The sequence below is a fragment of the Excalfactoria chinensis genome, chromosome 3 (genome assembly GCF_039878825.1).
Source record: "Excalfactoria chinensis isolate bCotChi1 chromosome 3, bCotChi1.hap2, whole genome shotgun sequence".
Classification (NCBI taxonomy): domain Eukaryota; kingdom Metazoa; phylum Chordata; class Aves; order Galliformes; family Phasianidae; genus Excalfactoria; species Excalfactoria chinensis.
The window spans coordinates 97,697,642-97,716,107 of NC_092827.1; the positions used below are offsets into that span (position 1 = coordinate 97,697,642).

The following is an 18,466-nucleotide window of genomic DNA, read 5'->3' on the forward strand; positions in this document are numbered from 1 at the left end:
CCACACCGACACGAGCGAGGCAGCGAACACCCCGAACGAGAGGGGCACCGCCAAGAAAGATTTTGCTCCGAGAGCCGCCCCCCACCCCCGCCGCCTCCCCGCAGGAAGCCACAATGAACACACCGCTTTCTAAAGCCGAACAACCCCTGTCCACAACCTCCCCCCCAACCTCCCGCTCCTCCTGCCTGAGCTATCAGGGAGCGTGGGGGGAAGCCCCGCTAATCCTCTGCCCTACCGCAGCCCAGGAGGGGTGCAGGCATGCCCGGCCATATGTCAGCCTCGCTTCGGTGCGGCAGAAGCTCCCACGTCCCCCTGCTCGCCCGCCGCCACCCCGCGGTGCCCCCAGCGCCCAGCTCTCCCCGCTCGCTCCCGGCGAGGCTGCACCCCTCGGGCTGTTAGGACGCGCCGCGGTCGCTCGCAGCGGGATGCGGCGTACTTTTTATCGATTAAAAGTGCACGGAGCCTCGCGCACCTGCCCCGCGCTTCTCTCCGGCCGGAGAACGGCTCTCGGCTCCGCACGGCACGGCTCCGAGGGGGCTGCAGCAGGGACACGCCGCCGGCAGCACGCAGCCCCAGGGGCCGCCCCCGCCGCCCCCAGACCCCTCCTCGCTCACCACATGCGGCTCCAGCCGGCAACTCGAGCACGCGGGGCGCCGGCTCTCGCCCCTCACAGCAGCTCCATATGGCGCTCCCGCGCTGCGCCGGGGTGCGGAGGAGGAGGAAGAGGAGGAGGAGGATTTAAGCCTCCGCTCGGCGATCACGCAGCATTATACAATGGAGGAGGAGGAGGAGGGAGGAGGCGGGAGCAGCCCCGGCTCCAGCCCTTGCCGCCAGCGCTGACGCCAGGGGCGGCTCCGGCGAGCTCCTCGCCCTCCGGCCCGCGTCACGGCCCCGCCTCACCCCGGCCTTCCTCCCCCGCCTCCCTCCTTCCTCCTCCTCCTCCTCGTCCTCCCCCACGCGTGTCCGTGCCCGACCCGCAGCCTCGGCGGCAACGCTCCAGCGCTCGGACTCGGGGCCGATAGAACTGGAAGAGCTGCCGTAAAGGCGATGCGTAGTCCTTACTATGGCTCAGGCATTGGGCTCTGAAGGTCCCGTCACGATTTGGGATCAATTGAGCTGAAGGCCGACCTAGAGACAGAGTTCCATTTCCAAGCGGGAGGCTGAAAAGAACGGTGTTTGCACACAAATAAAGATCACTTTAACCTGTATTATGCCCTTAAATTGACAACTGAAGGGACCCCATGCAGCCGGGGTTTAAAGCACTGAGGCTGCTATTTCCTACCACTGACGCCATGAGCGTGGCCCCATCTCACCTCTTCTCAGAGTTCTGTCCCTGGTAAGCAACTCGAACAGCAGGCAGCAGAAATGAAAAGCAGGATTTCCCCTGGCTGGGTACCTCCCAGCAGGCAGGTGCAGAAATTCAGCACGCAGGACCTCTAAAACTATCGTCAGCATTATCAAAAGACAGTAAATAAATGAACTGCTGAGTTGGGGGGGGGCAACTGCAGCGATGGCTCTGAGTTCTCCTTGGCATGTTTAAGAGCAGAATTAAACCTTCTGTAGTTACAGTCACGTAAATCCTGAGCCCTTTGCTCATCCATTACAATGCTACATTTTTCCCCACTCCCTTGAGTGCAGCCAGCAGAGGCAGCAAGTTCCGATAAGGGCTGTATGGATCTTCCCCCATTCGTTTTGGGAGTTGCTCTGGACGTGTACCATAGTGGGATCTGGCTGCATGGAGCCATGCTGGGGATGCATCCAGCCAAGCAGCGCCTGCCTTCTGGAGCTCAAAGTCCACAGCAGGCTTACGGCCGCCGTGCCTGGGTGTGTGCATGCTATCACCAGGACTGTAGGCATAACCACAAACATTTGCTAAATAAGCAGCTGGGCTCCACTCTGACATGCGAGGCCTCAGTCTTGCCGTGTAATACTTGGCAGCAAAAGGCCCAAACCTTTACCGAAGTGTGAGCTGTGAGCACTTGTGACTTTGCTAGGTTGCTCCAATTTTACGCTAGCCTAAGAGAAAACTCGCCGCCCCTTCTGTTTCCTACTGTAACTCCCCTGGGCCTTTGTTGGCAGGAGTTTATAGTCACACTGTAACTCAGATCATTCCTCCCAACACAATGAGTACAACCTGCATCCACGCTCAGCAGCACACTCAGATGAGCATAGGTCACAACGCGGATCGATCCAGTTGGGAGTTCCTGCCTACTCTTTGCTGCATCCTCCTCCAGGATGAGGTAAGGCAACACACAGTGAACAATCCTATTGCTGACTGCAACTCCCCATGGCCTGCAGTGGGGTTTCAGGAGACCTTCCTGGCTGGGAAGTTCAGCTCCGCAAACAATCTGGTCAGGAGGTGTCTGCAAGGCCCAGCAATTTGCCCAAACATGTCAGTGAGCGTGGAAACAGCCTGTGTCTGAGCCATCAAATGTTGGGCAGGGAAGTGAGTTGGCGGAGACTCTCAGAAACCACAAGAGCTGGGGGAAAAGCGTCCATGCCTGCAAGGGGCAGACCACTGAGCTGCTCACACAAGAGGGTACAAACTACAAGAGAAGGAACCAAATTGTGTTTCTCTGCTGGGTTCTGACCTGACACGGGCCACAGGCACAGCCCAAACACAGCGATGTGTTTGAGAACTGACAGTCAAAGTCTGCCTGAACCAGGCCAGGTCTCCTTCAGATCATTCAAAAGCCATCCTGTATTAAGCATAAATCAATTAACAGACAAATCAAAGATTGGGAGGGGATAACAGACACCAGACTTCCTAGAGCAATTCATTAGAAATATTACAGATGGCCAGGTAATCTCTGGCTATCAACATGAGTGCTAATTAGGAAACGGGCAATCGTCAGTATCCCATAAGTAAGTAAGTAAGTAAGAAAGAAAGAAAGAAAGAAGCAAAAAGCAAGACAGTGAACTGTTTCCTCGTTTTCTAATTGCATCCCAGGCCTTTCTAATTGCAGTGCATGTTAATGCTACAAGGGTTTCACAAGGTAATTGTGAGGACAAAACAGCTTAACTCCCTCCCTGGATGCTTTGGCATTAGCACACATAGGGGTGATAGAGAAGCATCTAACACTGCTCTCCAACAGGCAACTTCTTGCAAAGTAAGACCCTACCAGCACCGATAACTTGGGAAAACCATACCTAGGGGCCTCCCTACAGCCAAGGGTGCTTGTCCCACTGGTGCAGTGCTGTCCATTGTGCAGTACAGGTCCCATGTGGAAGAACCACTCAGAGGGTGGTGACGCACTGGAACAGGTTGCCTAACGTGGATGCCCCATTCCTGGAGACATTCAAGGCCAGGCTGGATGTGGCTCTGGGCAGCCTGGTCTGGTGGTTGGTGACCCTGCACATAGCAGGGGGGTTGAAACTGGATGTTCACTGTGGCCCTTTTCAACCCAGGCCATCCTCTGATTCCACAATTCTAAACCCACAAGCCAAGGCGTGAATTAAACATCATTAACTGTCACAAAGCCTCAAGACATCCCCGCTGAGGCCAGCTCAGAGTCAATCGTGGCCTTCCGGAGGGAGCCATGGGCAGGCAATGACAACAGCAACAGCACTGGAGCAGCAGGGAGAGATGCTCAGCAGCAGCAGCAGTGAAACTGGAGCACTAATGGTTTTCTTAAGCAAGGGTCAGCTGCAAATAAAAGCTATCATCTCAGAAAATAAATAAGAGAAATTAGAGTGCTGCATTACTGCAGTCACACATCACCAGGGAGCTGAGCTGCACCTGTGGAAAGCCGTGTTGCTTTGCTTTAGATTTCAGTTGGCTTCTGTTTTTTTTTTCCCTGCTGGTGCAACTCATCCACTGTAACAAGGCTGCCATGCACGTCCCAAGGCACAGAGTTGAAACAGAAGGAAGGAACGCTCCCCCTTCTCACTCCAATTTTAGCTTTTTCTTTTTTACTTCTTCTTAAGATTTTCTGCTTTAGTTCCTGTTTTTCTCCTCTCATGTTCCCGTGGCAGGAGGAGAAACACCATTCCCTAGAATGCATAATATGCTTAATTATCATTCTATGTCAGTTCTCTAGGAAAAAAAAAACCCAACAAAAAACACAACTACAGGAGAAATCAGTTTAATTAATGAGTGCGACCAAATGCAGCCTTAGTTCTAATGCAGTATCATATATTACATGTCCAACTGGGCAGTTGGTCTTACTTAGGTAAAATGAACAGAGATGCGAAAACCGTGGAGCTCATGAATCAATGTTGTGAGCACAACTAACCTCCTCCACGTGCTTATTCTAAGACTTGCTGCAGATTTCAATGCCAATGTCTGTTCCCAAAATCTGCTTGTGGCTTCGAGCGGCACAGGATCAGGCCTTTAGAGTCTACTATTGTAAAGCTGGGGCTTGGCAGGACCAAGGGCTGTGCCGCATGGTGAGTTCATTGAGGAATGAAAATAAAAGCAACAAACAAGACGTTAAGTGAAGAAGCTGTACCTGGTAAAAATCCCCAGAGCATTTCAAGGACAAGAAGGGCAAGGTTTTGTCTGAAAGTGAGACTTGGTGATTTGAACGCTTTGCAAAAGGGCTGCTACTCTTCACGTATTGAATTATGAAGGAAATATTATGGAACTGGATTATCAGGAAAGGAAAAAAAAACAACAACCCAGCAACGTGCATTAGCTGGCTTAGTCAGAGGAGGTTTTGCTGCATTCCTCGTGCACTGAGATGACTCCCTCCCTCTGTAATTCCCTGCGCACTCCCAGTGCTCCGGAGACTGCTGGTCTGCATCATCATCGCTCCAGCTGAAAAGCTCCATCCCCTGACAAAGTGTGCACCGCCTGCCTGCCATCACCGGGTACTCACGTATCTTTCTGCCTTCTCACAGACATCCTTGTTCTCTCCCATATTCTGTTCAGGCTGAATCTCTGGTGAGCCAGGCCGTGCTGTTCACACCAAAGCTGTACAGCACACAGGATCCTCAGTCAGTCCCTGCTCTGCACTCACGCTTCTGGAGATGCAGTGGACTGTGCTTCACATTGTGTTAAGTTTTAAACAATCCGGGGCTGTGAAATGCTGCGTTTTTATTTCTCCTTTCAGTGCTCACTCTGCAGCCCCTCTCCAAGGCACAAGCCATTCTCTTCTGGAACACTTAGTCACTTCTTTGAAGACAGGCTAGGTCGATACTCTGATTCTCATTTAATACTGGGGGCCAGTACATTAAGAGAAAAAAAATCCACAGATAGAACCAAAAGCTCTGTTTTGCAACCACAAGGGAATGCTTTAAATAAAGGAAAACAACAACAACACAGAAGCAAGGGGGGAAAACACAGAGAGATGGCCGGTCTTCGGGTTTAATTAACCACTGATGTAAACAGATGTCACTGAAATCAAGCCAGAAGCCTTAGGCCACCCACTAGTCTCCTGCACAATCCCAACCTGATCCTGAAAACCTGCACAACACAGGGCTGACAAACATGAGAGCCACACGTGTGCCTCATTAGCACAAAGGGTGCCACCACGTCTGTTATGCTGATGGACGCTCTGCTCCCCATTCCTCACAGGACAACAACTCCTCCAACCTGGCTTAGCACATGGCAGCTCCTTTTCAGAAGCCAAGCTCTGCATGGAGCCGTGCATCTCTGGAGTGCAGACATACCCTGCTGTCTTCTTAAACACACCTGGAACCTGGAAGAGGCCTGTCTGCATAGGCACGCTGGAATATGTTTAGCACTACTCAAGCTTGCTGCAATGCCGAAGGCTTGACAGACCAAATGGGGCCACCAGCAGGTGATGAGGCTTACAGACGTGAATGTTCCTGCTCAGATGTGTGGCATTAAAGAGCAATGCAGCAGTATTGGGGTGTCTGAGGCTGCAATGGTACAAGCTAAATGGTATCGTAGCTACAGTGTTGATGCAGGATGATGTAGTACCGCAAACCTTACACAGCACTTAAAACCATGTCACTAGAGAATAATATGCTTGTGCTCGGATGCATTACTGAGGGAAAAAAAAGAAAAACACATTTCAGCCCTTACTTATATGAAAACACAAGTCAGTACACTGACATCCAATCAGATGCACCTATTCTCCAGCAGCTTCTGCTGGCAGGATGGGCACAGCACATTAAGCTCCTACACCACTTGGAAAGCTTGGGCATGTTGTTTCCAATTGGCTTTGCAGAACCACTAGACTCAGCAATGTTTACCAAGTGAGATACGGGGATTTTCAGGGTGATCCCAATTTGCAACAATAAATCCTCCCACTGTCCCAGGTGCAAAATTCTTCACAGATGATGATAATCTGAACTCCTTTCAGACAGACAGCCTTCTAGGGGTCTAATTTTAGGCAGTGAGTGACCTACACAACTTCTTCTAGAAAAACCCCAAACCCCAATAAAACAGTTGAATCTGCAGAGCCAAATTTAGATGAGAAGAAAAAGAAGCCAGTAAAATAAAAACAACCAACCAACTATCACAAGAACATCAAATGTAGCATAAACTCCCACCGCTGTTCTGTCCCACTCCGAATAAACCAAGACCATCTAGAACTGAACTCATTGAGTCAGTGCAATGAATGCACAAATTTTTCTGTTTTAACCCTTCAGAGAATGTGTGAATTCATTAATCACGTGCTAAAAACAAGGTTGTAAAAAGAGGGAATGGGCATATAGGATGCTTGTACTGACCATGGCTGTGGAAATGATTCATTTGCTCTCTCTGCATTCCCTCAGTTCCCTTACCAGCACCACTTAGAGTCAGCAAATCCCATATTGTATGCGCACATAAACAGACTGTGGGCGAAGCCTGAACTTCTCAGCCTTGCCTAAAACCATCCCTGCAATGGGCAGATGTTAGCTGGTTAAAGAGAAAGGGAACTGCACAGGTTCAGTTATGTTCTCTCCAAACCTTTTTTACACTCTTACTTTGAAGGAAGCTCTTCATGTTGTGATCATCAGCTAAAGGCTAAGAGAGGTCGCACCTACTCCATATTCCAAAGTAAAGATAGATGAAAGCTTTGCAAACCCTACCCAGTTCTCGTGGTATGTCACCAGGACAAAGAAGAAAGCCAAAGATCCACCATTTATCACTACTTTGTTCATCTTCTCATAGCTCCCACTTGCCCTCTCCCTCTTCCCAAAGAGACTTCAGAGAGCCAACGTTCTCAAGTCTGGCCCTGGGAGAAGGGTGAGGCAGCTCTCCTGCCTGCTTACCCCCATCTCTCTCCTCCCACAGCATCTGACAGCATTTGAAGGAAGAAAGAAGCCACGCTACAGGCAGGATGGAAGAGAGCTGGGAAAGCTGGTGCTGCATGGGCCATGCTGCTCCATGAAGTCCACACAACAGCTGAGACAGCCACTTCCTTTCCCAGCCAGCACAAGGGGATGGACAGAAGGCTCCCAAAGTCCTCTCCATCAGAGAGATTCCCTTTCCTGCAGAGCCCCAGCTTTCCTAGCTAGCTTCCATCAGTTTTATTTGCAGGAGGAAGGATGTGAACTGCTATCAGGGTGCATTGCTCCTGTCCCACAACTTGTGTGCAGCAGCAGGAGCTGCCTGTTATTTCCCAGAAAGGCACCAGCCTGCTTGCAAGAGCCAAACAGAAGTCAAAACCTGGGAGAGATCCTCAGTCTGGTCCAGCAGGGGTGACTGTCCATCTGCTATCTCATGCCCCAGGGCATTTGCTAACTATCCACACCCAGGGGACATTCCTAGCATGATTCCTGCTAAACAAAAAGTCAGTGACTTCAGTCACTTTGCTTGCATATCCACATTTATAGCCTGGTATTGTTAACCTTTAGGTAAAAACTTCTTTTTCAACCTGTTCTTCTGCTCACTTTCCTTAGCTGAACCCATGCCACTGGAGCAAAAGAAGAAGTGAAATGTATGTCAAATTGCTGATAATTTGACTCGACACACGTACACAAATGGCGTTCCCATGCAGGTCAGCAGCCAAAAGCCTCTTCTTTCTGCACTCAGCACTCAGCAAAGGAAACCCTTTCTTGTCAGTGTAACTGGGAACATGCAAGTGCTTGTTGTACTCCTGCCCTAACAGTGGGCTCCATCAGGAGCGGCCCCTTCAAAATGCCACATCGTTACCTTGGCAGGGAGGAAGGAGACCAGGAGTTCGGTGGCTTTGTTTTGGTTTTCAAACCACAACAAGCCACGTTTGTTACTGAAACACCATCTTCCATGAGACTTTCAGGGGAAAGCCCTCAGTCCCCCAGCATGTTTCTGTTAGCCGTCATGGCTGATAACAAGTGGAAAATGCATTTGTTGTTCTGAACTTTTATCTAGCCAAGGTCCACCACAAATTAATGTAAGTGAGAAGATGTCGAAATGTGCCTTAGAAAGTTTTAATCACACTCTTTCTCTCTGCGAGCTAGCCATCACTCAGTAGCTAGGTGGTTCTAAATAAAGAACTCTAGTCAACAACAGGAAATAACTCCCACAGAAAAAAAAAAAAAGAAGGGCAGAATACAAACTCTCAGCAACTCTTGTACATAACACACAACGGCCTTTTGTTCCATGCACATTAAGTCTCAAATCTTTACTCTTCGGAACATGTTCTTGCTATAAGTAAATAAAACCTTTTTCTTGTCGCAAATCTGGGTCCCTTCCTTGTGTTTCTCCCAAAGCGGTCGCATCAAGGAGTCAGAAAATCACAGACTACTCCCATTCTGTGCAGTCAGTAAGGACATTCTAGGAATGCCGCATGATGACCAGGATTTTCAAGAGTTACGGATGGTGTTTTTTCTTTCTTTCTTTCTCTTCTTATTTACTGCGTTGGTGCAGAGGGAGGTGCAGCGCTGCGTCTTCAGCTGGAGACAGTTTACGTGCTTCTTAACGTTCAGAAACCACTGTGTTCAGAAAGTACAGAGCACCTGGTCTGTGGGGAGGGGGATAAAGGAGAAGCCACACATCTCTAGCTGCTTATTTTTAAACTCCTGCTAGTGTCTACAGTCATCAGCTTTTAACCATACCAGATGTCACGGGCCAGTGCGTGTGAGCATTACTGGCAAAGACCACCTGCCTTCTTCTTAAATCCAGCAGAAGAGCCTGGCACTAGGATCCAAATGTGCCACAAAGCAAGTGCCATGGGCAGCAGGCAGCACAGGCTGTGCTTCACAGAGAAAGCACTTTCAGCCATCACTTCAGGATTCCTGGAGTTTCTGCAGCTCACATTAACTCACCTGGGCTGATGGGTTGCTCCTGCCTTCAGTGCGCATGTCAGACAGACAGGACAACGGGTTTCCCACTGAAAGAAGAGCTCCTATCCAGTGTGGATTCAGGCAGAAGGGTGACTAGGATAAAAAGTCTGTAGGAGATACTGGAAAGTAGGCTGGGAACTAAGCAGCATGGACCAGCTTGGAAGAGAACAAGCTTCCAATCAACAAGAAATGTAGCCATACTAGCACTGGATGGATGAGAAACTAAGAGCACATAAACAGGAGAAGAGGAAAAAAAATAATAATTAAAAAACAAACAAACAAACACAAGTTTGTTCTTGTTAAACTTCGGGCTGCGAAGTAGCAACTTTGCTTTCAATGGAGCCTGTCTAGTCTGCGGTGCCCACAATACCTACCTCACAAATAGCTTTATAGTCTTGTAACAGGGTAGTGAGGGAAACCTTTAAAAATCTGTTGTTTTGCTTCTGTTTGTTTGGCGTTTCCTTGTTATTTTTTTAATTCCTTAAAGTTTTCATTAGTGGTTTGGTGCTGTCAACAACCAGCCTCTTCCATGAGGTGTCATTTGGGAAATGCATCTCTATCTTCCCATAGCTTCTGGCTCACCCTGAGCAAAGATGATTTCAGGCTTGAATAAAGTGGATAAAGTCCCCTTTCCATCCTCAGAGAGACTGGAACTGCTGTGTTTCCTAGGAAGGGAAGATCGCTCCCTTTGTGGAGGAGAACAACTTCAAAGCATGCATAATGCACACTGCAGACTTGAGCCAGGTTCTCCCACCTGGTATGAGTGCTCAGCACCTCAAAACCAGAAGAAACAGAAGAGTCTGCGTACAGAACTGGCAGGATCAGACCAGAGGACAGAAGCACCTAGCAATCTGATCCATTGTCCATGAACACATTCATTTGCCGTACTGGAGAAGTAAGAGGGAAAGAAAGGGCTGCAGGACTAGGCACAACATACAGAAATGCAAAGCCAAAATCTGTGAAGGAATACACTGATTTACTCCTTCTGGCTCCAAAAAAGTGTTTGGGTGTCCAAGTAAGGAATTTTAAGATGATGATTGTTTACTTGCTGGCACAGATAGGTCCCGGCAGAAGGCACGAATGCATCTTGAGGAACATTGCTATCATTTGTGTTAAGCATCTACTGGAGTAAAAACACACATAGCAGATTTTAGAGGCCAGCTGATCCCAGTAGCTTTCCATTCGAGTCACCTGCCATAGCCCTTTTCCTATATGGCCTAACTGCAAAACCAGTTTCCACTTTGGAGATGAGCCCTTTTCAAATTACACAGCTGCAAGAGTTGAGATTACAGATCCAGAATGGAGATTTTTATTATTATTTTTTTTTAACAGGAATATGGAAAAATAGCTTGACATGCACATGGGTGTGCCAGTGTATTTGTGTGCGTGTGCACCGTCAAAAGTCTACAGGAAGAGCACATCAAATTTGCTTCCTAATGCGAAATGTACTCTCAGGCTGAAGCAACTCCCCATTCAAATCTCACCCCAAAATAAATCTTGGTGGTTGTATTACAAACTCAAAAGCATGTACAAATCTGAACTTGCAGTTGTGGCATTTTCTGGTTTAGAAAAAAACTTCGGATGCCACTGCTGAGAGGTCCAGACTCCTGCTGAATGTTCAGAAAGGAAGAAATATCAATGTAAGAACGCATCCTACAGAAGCTGTCCCACCACTTCCCTGATATCACCCATTAGATTAAATACTACTTACACTTCAGTGGGACCAGCACACTTTAAAAGATTCAGTCTCTCCCTCTGTCTTTTTCTCCCTCTCACTGAACGATGTTTCTGCCCACATGCACTGACACATACAGCGTCTAACAAGGCTGTGATTCATTTTCAGTTCTAGTCATGCTCACAAGTGATGTAGCACACTTGCTGTGCCTTCAGGATCTGCGTAATTTAGCTTCATTTTCTCTGCCCCCACCCTGCATTAAGTGAAGTTCCAACAAAGCCAAGTCATCTCCCACCAACCCACCCTCCCACCTCCTTGGGGGATGTGTACAGCAGGAATTTGAATAATAATAATAATAAAATTAAAAAATATATATAAGAAAGAGAAAGGGATGGGAGCTTGAGAGATACCATGAATTGTTAGAAAGCTGTCTAACATCCACAAGGAGTGAATAATAATAGGACGTACACTACCCAATCGTTGCAGTAGCTGTATCAGTCCTGAATCATCTCACCTAACCTGTTAAAAGCAGCAGTGTCTTACACTGGGAATATCATGCACATTCATGCTAAAAAGATGACTGACATGTTAAGCTATAATTACTGGTTTGTGAAGGCTAGTGCCTCCCCAGCCAGCCCCACAGCCACCTCGTAGTGACCACTCACTGTCCTGTGTCCTGATGCAGCCATCTGAGCGCACTGACATGTCCGGGGAGATGCAACGTGTCCCACTGCCATCCTTCAGGCTGCTCCTAACCTAAGCTCTGTGTGTTTGAGGTATTAGGCCAAGCCTGAACAAAGTGAAACACGGGCTTTTTATATGATCAATCTCACTGGCATTCAAACTGAATCTCAAAAACTGAGATGCAGTAGTTATCTGAAGAGAAAAGGTCTCTGTTTTCAGTGCTTTAACACGCGGTTTAAAAAGTGTTAGCATTACCTTCAGTTCTCACCTTCGGCGTGGAACTAAGTTTTGATGGAAAAGAAAACTCAAAAGAAAAACAAGTCAACTGTGCTTCTCCCCTAGCAGAAGTCCCCAGTCAGAAGTGAGTCACTGCAGACTCCTCCTAGCAGACCTTAGTGATCTGCATGACTTCCTTAATCCCCAGGCAATGACACCAGGAAAGAATCAGCAGCAAAAGCTAGAAGGCTCTTCAACATTGGAAATACAACCACAGATAGGGCTGCCGTCACCACAGAGCTCCACAGTAAGCTATGAGGAAATGTCCAGCCCCTCTTTGTCACCATGAAATACCTGAGAGGCTCCCCAGCATGCAGAAACCACTAGCTAGGCAGACTCTGGTTGCTGACCCCCTCAGTCATGACCAGGATGAGCAAGCCAGAGCAGAGAGTAAATTCCCCGCCTGCCCAAGGAGACGGCTTAGTCTCCTCCTTGCTCACTGACCGCTGGCTGGGCCACGACGGGGAGGAACTGGGTCACCCCCCCAGGCTGCTGCTAGGGCTCTGGGTGCTCTGAATGAGGAGGGCAGCTCCTGGGGCTGTGGTAACGGTCAGGCAAAGCAAGCAATAGACTGTCATTTCAGCAGACAGCACCATCTCATTTCGCAAATTGAAGAAACGCAGCACAGGGAACCCGTTGTATGGCTAGTAGAAGCTTATTGTGGAAATGAAAGTCAAATCCAAGTGTTTTGGTTTTCAGAGCACTCAAGACAGGTCCAGCTTCCTCCATCCACGAGTCACACTGTCCTCAGGGCAGGGCCTGCACCTCTCATTTGCTTTACGTCTGCGGCTTTCAGTCTTTCCTCCTTTGCAGATCCCTTCATGCTCTCCAATAGGGCTGTGCATTTACATGTGCTGACAACAGGTTGGCTTTCCCCAGCTTTCCTGCACATCCTACACGTAGTCTGTGGATCCCAGAGAGCCGAGAACAATGATCTGATCCCCATGGCCCTCACTACAAGCTCCCATGCGTCCTCCTCTTCCCAACAGAGCCGACACAGCATGAGAGTCAGGCACGGGCAGTTGCAAAGTAGCTCACACATATTCTGGATGCCCTAATCCAAGACAAAGCAGGGTTGCCCTTGCATTTCAGCATTTCCCATCTCAAGGTATGGGAGCTGTTGATCTCCCACATGAAAATGCATTATGCTGTCAGCCCAGCCTAAGGGCTGTTATTTAATTTACTTGAGGAGGTAAGTGAAAGCCCCTTCATGCAAATGCTTACAATGTGATCTGGAAAACAGCAGGCGTAATTAGATAAAATGGCAGCAAAGCCCACCAGGGAAATAATGTTAATTCATGAGGATTTTCCTCTCCACCTCCCTCCCAGCAAAATTTGAAGCCGAAGCGGGGCGAGGAGGAGGGAATAAAATCGGAGTGCACCTCAAAATATACATCTGCTGGGAAAGTAGAAAAACAGGACAGCAACCAGTGGGGTCATCTAAAAGCTGCCTCAGTGTGGCACCTCTGTAGCAGGATTAGCAGTCTGTGCTCCTAAACGATGGAGCGCTGAAAGCAAAAACTGTTCCATCACTGTCATAAGCTATTCCTAGTAGAGACATAATAGGCAGCATCTCTAAACTTCACACCATCTCCTCACCATGGCCTAACCAGGCAATGCAGAAGACCCGTCACATGATAAAGCCATCACTGAATCCCCCCCCGCCTCCAGTAACAATAAAAAAAAAAATCAGAGCTATTTCACAATGCTTGAGAGCAGGTCTGGCATTTCCAACCCACACACAAATTCCTTCCTCCAAAAGCATCCAGGAATGGGGGGTATGGCCAAACCGTGTCACTGCATCGCTGGGGCACACATGGGTCACTGCAGGACTCCTGAGTGGCAGCAATGCTCTTGCAGCGGCCCCAGGAAGTCGTGGCTCTGCATTTCAGCTTCTCCCTCCCACCTAGAAGCCAGCCAGAAAGTCACCTCCTGATTGCTGACCTGCCACTACCAAAATGGATTCCAATTAGCCAACTCACTCCCAGCTATTAGGAAAGAGACATTTTTTGTTGTTGAGTAATTACTCCTCATGAAATGGCTCACATCTCTAGTTGATTAGGTCACAACACACTGTGAACAAACTGATGTAGCAGAGATGTAACCTGCTAAATTAAGGCATACTTTCTCAATATAGAAAGCTTAATTGAAGCCATGCATGGGGTGCTTACTGAAGGCATCTAGACACAGAATTGTTACATTCACAAACAAACTGTGGTTGAGACTGAAAGGCAACCTGTCTGTATTCAGCTTGCATATTAATTGGAAAAAAGCTGTTTTGTCTGCTTACTTGAGGATAGGAAACGACTCAAAATGATTGCAGCGGCTTGACACCAGCAGTTAAATATGGAATGGCAACGTTTAGATGACATCTCTGGAAGGAAAGAGGAGATTTTTTTGTTTGCTTGTTCCTTTATGCACCTTCTCCCCTCCCTAACAGAGGGAAGGCCTCCTCTGCTCAGGAGTACACTGGTTAGAGCAATCAGAAGCACCCAAGGCTGGTTTTGGATGTAAAGCCACACCTGCCACATGCAGGGCCCCCAAAGGCAGCCCATCGGGCCCCTGAAGACCCTTTAAGTACAGCCTGCCTGGCTCACGCTGGAAATCGGTTTGGTACCATTTTCTCTTCCTCCCCCCCGCATAAATCTCCAGCTGCCTGGAGAAGAGCCATTCCACCACCATTTCTATTGAGTTACCCACCCTAGTACGTTGATTTATTTAAAAATCAGTCCAAATTCTTCAATATACATACCAATGGCTTCCTGATTTGGGGGCAAGCCCTTCTATTAAAAAGGAAAGCATTTGCTTCAGGGACCATGGCTCTAAATTGCAGGAGTGTGCAAGCACTTCAATCCAATGTAAGCATTTGTCCAAGCGAGGGCAATATTTCCTGTTGCAGTTAAAAACACATTATACGACTACGATGGAAAAACATGACTGCAACACAAAACCTACCCTTCCCTTCCCATTTTGGGCTTGGGGGGTGTGGGGAGGGGGAAGCACTCACAGTATAAACGTATGTGACCAGGGCTTGGATAGAGAGAGTGCCATTAGCAGCTTTATACCACGTTGGCTTTTGAAGTCGGGAAGCCGACTGGGTGTCATTTAATCTCCCAGATTAAAATCACTTAGCGAATATTGCATTGTTTCACTGCTCTTACTGGCGTTTCGGTGTTCGGGGCCTCGCCGGAGCTCTGCTGCTGGCTAACTCACCACTAATGAAACCTCGCGCGGGAGCAGCTGCCGGAATCTGTGTCAAACTGCATCTGGCACCCATCTATCTTCCAGCCATCTAAATTCACCTCTGAAATCATACAAAAGCAGCCGCAGAGCTCCCTGCAGCCACTCCAACACACCAGTCTTTGTCTCATCAAGCCTGTTAAGCAATTTAAAGCAATTTCTTTCTTTTTTCTTTTTTTAATTCGCCTTGTATTTTACAGTGGCAGCTTTTTCAAAAGGAGCAAATAAGTTAAGAAAAAATTGGGGGGGGGGGGGTGGAGGGGAGAGGGGAAAAAAAAGGCACTTTTTTTTTATATATATATATAAAAGCCTGTCAAGCTCACAGTAGACTATCATTAAACCAGTTTTGGCTGAAACTGTGTGTTTAGGGGTTTTCCAATGGAGACACTCTGGTGCCTGCAACACTCAGACAGGGAGGGGAGGCTGCTATACAATTGTTGAATTGTTGTCATGGCTGTTAAATACTCTGTAGCACAAATACCCAACAGGGCTGAAGGTCTGCTGCGCGTTGGCTCCGGAGAGGTATCAAAAATACTGCTATTAACTAGCAGATAACTGAGTTATATGAATACCGAAGAAAAGATTAAGTCAAAAGTTGTAAAAGGTTTATTAATTTCACTCCATCCCCTCCCCCCAACCTTTCTCCCCCTGCTCAGAGCTTGAAGTGCTCTGTATATTTTAATTATTTGACATTTACTGGAGTGTTCATTTGACTGCATTTCCTCTCCCATTTGGGGCAGAACTGCCTCTTCTCCCTTTGTGCTTTCTGCAGGACAGGGGTTTTGTTCCCCTGTTTCTTGTTAGGCTCATGAGAGACTGCCGGGGCAAGCGACACGGTACAGCCAGGACTTGCTGACTAAAACAGGTTAATGAAAAAACAGGCTACTGACTGAAATTGAAACTCCTCATTTCTCTCAAGAAAAGGGTGTATTGTCAAAATAGAGCTTAATGTGTCTATTTAGCAGCTTTCACAGAAGTGCTGCTCAAAACAGTAACACCGCAAGCTTTGCCAAGAAAGAGGAGGGGACCCGGCGCCCACACTGGCCAGGAGGGATGCATGCCCTCACAGAGGACACTAACAAAGCCGGTGTGTGCAGGGCACAGGCTCAGAACCATCCATCCACATATGGCAGACAGGGCTACAGGCGAGTGTGCCAGGCTGAATGTAAGAGCACTGCAGGAGGTGTTTCCTAGACGTACCTTGAATGCTGCAAACTATGGAAAGAGCAAGAGAAACAGGATCTGTCAACCAGCCTAATTAGAGTGCATTTTCCCCGCGCAGAACTCGTATGCGTCTCTCCAGGCTACAGGGCCCTCATTTCTTGACTCAGCCCAAAAGAAATTGAACGTATTTCACATTTCCATGACAATTTGTTCTCAGCGCTTCTCAGGAAGGAGAAACACAACGTATGCGTCCTAAGAAAACGTTCATATGCTCAGATACCGGTCTCAGCTGTTAAATCCCATGTGCCCATCTCCTTTGCAGTGCGTCTGTTTCAGCAGCCAGCCCTGCTTCGCCATGCTCCTTCCTAACCTCATTTTAACAGTCTGAAACCTTGCTCCTTTCCCGCAAGCTTCCCAAAGCAACCACGTAGATGAGAAATTATGTTGAGCAAAGGCTACAAGTCTAGCTGCTGGCATTGCTGATCTTCTACTTATTAAGTGAAAAGCATTTGTTTATGCCTTATGTAGGGTCACATTACAAGGATCTCTAAAATGAAATAACCAGCGCGAGAGGCTGAGTGAACATCCCAGGTGGGCCCCCTCAGCCCCTGGGTGAGCTCTGCAAATGGCCTGACAGCGAGCAGAGCAGCCCTGCTAGTACAGCCACGAGCAAAAGCACCAGAGATCAACAACTCATTTTTTACAGGCCAGCGGGCTGACCTCTGGGCAGCATTGGAACGAGTCAGCATAAAGGTGACACAGCTCCGTACATCGTTATAAATCACCCAAACCAACCGGCAGAAAACCCGTGTGCTGATGGAGTTAGCTTATAGCTTTTATTTTTTCCTCTCCCTTTTGTCTTTATTACCAGAGCTCTCCCCCATCCTCTCCCTGTGCCCATATGGCAGGTATCACGAGGGGCGAGCGGAACGTTCCGGTTCCACTAACTGAGCTCCCGCCTAGTGTGCATTGCTGGATGTCACGTTGGCAGATGACGCAAGTGCTGCCTGTTGTCCAGGGAGTGGGTGCAGGTGGTGGTGTGTGACCTACTTCTGGGCTACTTCACTTGGGGTGGTGAGGAATGTGTAATCTAGTGATGGAAGAAAGAGAAGGGAATTGCTACCAAAGTCGGGAGTGAATCCTATTTATTGGCTCTGTGTTTTCAAAAAGAAAGTAAGGCCAAAACAGCAGCGTAGTATCCCTGCTTCCAGGTCTTAGCGTGAGGAGTTCACATGGGAAAAGCCTGCAAGTTAGGAATTGAAAAGCCTGGAGAAGGCAGAAGGAAACCCAATTGCCAAAGACTAGCTGTGTAAGCTACAAAGAAAGGAGTATCATAAATTTAAGATGCATAATCTCATAGAATGATAGAATGGCCTGGGTTGAAAAGGACCACAATGATCATCCAGTTTCAACCCCCCTGCTTTGTGCAGGGTCACCAGCCACCAGACCAGGCTGCCCAGAGCCACATCCAGCCTGGTCTTGAATGCCTCCAGGGATGGGGCATCCACAGCCTCCTTGGGCAACCTGTACCTATGCATCACCACCCTCTGTGTGAAAAAACTCTTCCTAATATCTAACCTAAACCCCTTCTGTCTATGTTTAAAACCATTCCCCTAGTCCTATCACTAACCACCCTCATAAACAGCCACTGCCCCTTCCGTTTGTACACTCCTTTCAGTACTGGAAAGCCACAATGAGGTCTCCCCAGAACCTTCTCCAAGCTAAGCAATCCCAGTTCCCTCAACCTTTCTTCATAGGAGAGGTGTTCCAGCCCTCTGTCATCTTAGTGAGAAAATCCACTACAGCAGGGTACAGAGCCACCCTCAAACCAAGCTGGAAGCCAGTTTTGGATGGTGAAGTCCTGTTAGCTCTCACCCACTGCAATCTATGGTTCATCACCTCCGCACTCAGGAAAACTCATGTGTGAGTTTGGCCAGACTCCTGGTACAACCAGACTCCTCACCATCAGCCTGCAGTGGAAGTAGAGTGAAAACACCCCACAGTGGAAAATGGAAACCTTTGCTGCTTCTAATGTTCCCCAAGACTGGTTTTCTTAACAGCATAGGACAAACAGGAATTTCCTCATCCCCACTGCCTTCCAACAAGCCCATTCACTCCATTAACTAAAAAATCTGCTTCCCCACCTGACCATTAACAGTCACTGCTGCCAGGTGTCTCAGGTTTTATGCATGTGTAACTGTCCTGTAACTGGGGCAAATGTATCATCTGTTCATTCACCAGGGTAAGTATTTCTTTAATTATTCC

At 48.2% G+C, this 18,466-nt stretch overlaps 1 protein-coding gene across 2 annotated transcripts in view; it reads right to left on the reverse strand.

Annotated features, from left to right (window-relative positions):
- The window catches only part of SERTAD2 (SERTA domain containing 2), a 74,312-nt gene that overhangs the window by 17,859 nt on the left and 37,987 nt on the right, over positions 1-18,466 (reverse strand). Inside the window, exon 1 of one of the 2 annotated variants that reach the window (XM_072333389.1) lies at positions 615-815. The exons of the other annotated variant lie outside the window; for it this stretch is intronic. The gene's annotated coding sequence lies outside the window, so the exon portion shown is untranslated. Of the gene's footprint in view, positions 1-614; positions 816-18,466 lie in introns of those variants that run through there. 2 annotated transcript variants of the gene reach the window in all.